This window comes from Gossypium arboreum, chromosome 1, assembly GCF_025698485.1.
Source record: "Gossypium arboreum isolate Shixiya-1 chromosome 1, ASM2569848v2, whole genome shotgun sequence".
In the NCBI taxonomy this organism is placed as follows: Eukaryota; Viridiplantae; Streptophyta; class Magnoliopsida; order Malvales; family Malvaceae; genus Gossypium; species Gossypium arboreum.
The window spans coordinates 26,887,542-26,891,603 of NC_069070.1; the positions used below are offsets into that span (position 1 = coordinate 26,887,542).

Consider the following 4,062-nt stretch of genomic DNA (forward strand, 5'->3'; position numbering starts at 1 on the left):
TATCAATCGTACCTAATTAACTAATCATTCCAATGTAAGATACAATCACATACATTGTCATTACATCCATTTCATAATAATTAATACCCATTCGAATATATATTTTTGCATTATAGCAAAAACACATTCCAAACTAAAGCATTACTCAAACCGATTCATTTACCCAAGTATATCACACACTTACACATTAAGCATAATTTTCAAATTGAGCTAATTACATGATCGATTATACATCATAACTATCATCATTATCAAACCATTTGCAAAACATATAACACCTTCAAAGACACCCAAACAACCCATAGTCGAATGCATCATTTCAAACCAATAACAAAAATTAAATCATGGGCTATGAAAGGAGCTTAGCAATTAACTCAATTTCACATAAATTATCAAGAAATAAAATCAAACATACCTCCAATTAGAAACACCAAGGCCGAATATCCAAGAACCTTTTGTTTTACTTCTTCTTTAAATTCGGCAAAAATGAAAGAAGAATGGATGAAAACATTGTTTTTCTCACCTATTTTCTTTAATTAATTAATATATTTCCTCTTATAAAATCATTAAATATTATAATACTAATATGGAATGCATATAATATTCATTAGGTTAATATTTTACAATACAAAATACATATTTTACTTGTCAACTATCATCATTGCCGTCCACTAATTTAATAGTGGTCCATTTGACATGCAAGTCCTCCTTGTAATATACCATGCATTATTCGGCCCTCTAAATTCTTCCTATCACATTTTTAAGTTTTAACACACAAGTCCTTTTTAGCTAATTCCACATTCAAATGACAAAGTTAAGACACGATACTTTCACACATACACTTTCACATATAATAAGCATTTTAATTATTATCGTGACTCAGTTTTGTGGTCCTGAAACCACTTCCCGACTAGGGTCAAATTAGGGTTGTTACACACACGGCCAGAGAACACACCCGGGTTCCCCAATTTCAGCCCGTGTGATTCGCGAATTTCAAATTTAGGCGCGTTTAACATTTAGTACACGCCCGTGTTCCTCGGGCGTGTGGGTTCACACAACCGTGTCGCACAGCCGTGTCTAGCTTCGTTCGCTTCTCCCACGCCCATGTGTGCAAGCCCTACGCTCGTGTCAATCTAACAGGTTTGACCACAGTTGTTAGACACGGGCGTGTCACACGTCCGTGCTATTTTAATAGGTTCAACCACGTGTCTTCCACACGGACGTGTCGCACGCCCGTGTTGTTTTGGCAGGCTCGACCACAGCCATATTACACGACTGTGGCATTTAATCGTAGCCTGTATTGGGAAAACATTTGCCCTATTTTCACACGGCTTTAAGCACTCCCGTGTGCTTGGGCGTGCCTCTGTGGAAACACTGTATTCAAGATTTCTATTAGTAAGTTAGGAGTTAGATACCAAAATTTAAAGAAATTAATATTGTTAGTGCTCGGGTTGCCTCCCTAGAAGTGCTTATTTATAGTCTAAGCTCGACTTACCTCTCCAGTGAATGGTCATGGTGGTTTGATGAGTTTATACTCCTCATTCCTACTATCAATCTCATCAAAATAAGGTTTTAATCGGGTGTTGTTTACCTTAAAAGTGTCAAACCTGGGATGACTCACCTCTACCGTACCGAATGGAAAAATACTGAGTACCGTAAGAGGGATTTCCTCATTCGGTGTGGTACTGACAATGTGGGGATCTATGGCATCTAATAAGACCTTATCACCAACCTTAAGTTGCTTTGGGGAGGTATCGGGCTTGTTTTGGCATAGTTTCGGTTTGTCGGGTGTTCTTGGTTTATGCGTCTGCCATTCATCAAGTTCCTCAATTTGTAATCTTCGATCTACATGAACAGGTCCTCTATTGGTGCTTGAGAACGACTCATGTGCTTCCTTCAGACTCATTTTTTGCAAAATAGGTTTCACCATATTGTTAGTTTTAGTAGAATGGTTTAAATGATCACCTTCAATTCCTGATATGTTTCTAGAATTGCGAGCTTGAAGGGTGATTGTTTCTCTCCCACCTGGAGTGTGAGTTCACCTGTGCCAACATCAATGATGGTTTTAACAGTTGTTAAAAAGGGCCTTCCTAGAATTAAGGGAGTGTTGCTATCCTCTTCTATGTCTAAAACAATAAAGTCAAAGAGAAATATAAATTTATCGATTTTAACTAGCACATCTTCAATAATACCTCTAGGGAATCTTATAGTTTTATCTGCTAATTGAATGCTCATCCTAGTCTGTTTGGGTTTCCCGAGACCTAGTTGCTTAAACATTTTGTAAGGCATGACGTTGATACTAGCCCCTAGATCAGCTAATGCATGATTAACATCTAAACTACCAATTAAGGAAAGAATAGTAAAGCTCTCTGGGTCTTTTAGTTTGTTGGGTAGTTTATTTTGGAGAATGGCCTACCAAACTGCATTCAGCTCCACATGTGATGCCTCGTCCAACTTCTGCTTATTTGCTAAAAGCTCCTTTAAAAATTTCATTGCGTTTGGCATCTGAAATAGAGCTTTAATAAATGGTAACTTAATATGTAATTTTTTTAAGAGTTTAAGGAATTTACCAAATTGTTCATCTGAGCGGTATTTCCTTGTCGCATCGGGGTATGGCACACGAGGTCTATATTTGACAATCAATGCGTTTTTTGTATTTTGATCTACCTTACCTTCACCCTTGTTTACCACAGTTTCTTGCCTCGGTTCTGGTTCAGGCTCAACGACTCATTCGTCATCTTGAATATTAATTGCGTTGAGTTGTTCCCTTGGGTTAGGTTCGGTATTACTTGGCAAACTACCTTGTGGTCGTTCAGAGATTAGTTTGGAAAGCTGGCCTATCTGAGTTTTGAGGCTTTGGATCAACACTTGTTGATTGTTAAGTGTTGTCTCAGTGTTCTAAAAATGGGTTTCTGACAGTGATATAAACTTTGAGAGCATCTCTTCAAGGTTTGGCTTCTTTTCCTATTGGTAGGGTTGTTGTTGGTAGCCCGGAGGATGTTGTGGTCTTTGATTTCCTTGACCACCCTACGAGAAATTGGGGTGGTTCCTCCAACCTACATTATAAGTGTTACTATATGGATTGTTTTGAGGTCGAGGATTATTACCCATGTAGTTTAATTGCTCGTTATCCATGTTGTGGCCATAAGGTTGGTATTCCGAATGGTTTGTTCCACCGCTACTTGCTTTGCACTGTATTACTGGGTGAACCTGTGAAGAACTAAGAAAACCATCAATCTTTTTATTCAAGAGTTCTACCTGATTTGACAGCATGGTGATCAAATCGACGTTATAAACACCGGCTATTTTCGTTGGCTTTGTCTTCATGACTTGCCACTGATAGTTATTCAGCGACATCTCCTCTATAAACTCATAGGCATCTTTCGGTGTTTTATTGTTGATGGTTCCGCCCACTGCTGTGTCAACCATTTGCCGAGTCAAAGGATTCAGACCATTGTGAAATGTTTGTACTTGGAGCCAAAGTGGTAACCCATAGTGAGGGCACCTTCTCAGAAGGTCCTTGTATCTCTCCCATGCATCGTAGAGTGTTTCTAAATCCATCTGCACAAAAGAAGAGATATCATTATGTAATTTAGCCGTTTTAGCAGGCGAAAAATATTTTAGTAAAAATTTTTTGGTCATTTGTTCCCAAGTAGTAATTAACCCTCGTGGTAATGAGTTCAACCACTGTTTAGCTTTGTTCCTCAATGAAAAGGGAAACAACCGAAGAGGTATGGCATCATCAGAAACGCTATTAATTTTAAATGTATCGCATAGTTCTAAGAAGTTGGCTAAATGAGCGTTGGAATCCTCATCCTGCAAACCATCAAACTGAACAAATTGTTGTATCATTTGAATAGTGTTAGGTTTTAATTCACAAGTATTTGCAGCTACAATAGGTCTAACTATGCTTGATTCAGTTCCTGTTAAAGAAGGTTTAGCATAATCATACATAGTGTATGGAGCAGGATTTTGATTAACCGAAATTACTGGAGGTAGCTGATTGCCTTGGTTTTCAACCATCTTTTCGGTTGGGGGTTGAGTATCATTTTCTTGCTCGTT

At 38.1% G+C, this 4,062-nt stretch overlaps 1 non-coding gene across 1 annotated transcript; it reads left to right on the plus strand.

The window, feature by feature from the left end:
• Nucleotides 1-3,487: 3,487 nt before the first annotated feature.
• On the plus strand, nucleotides 3,488-3,593 carry LOC128282382 (small nucleolar RNA R71). Its single transcript, XR_008272642.1, has one exon. It is a non-coding gene; the product is annotated as a small nucleolar RNA R71 (small nucleolar RNA).
• Nucleotides 3,594-4,062: the final 469 nt, after the last annotated feature.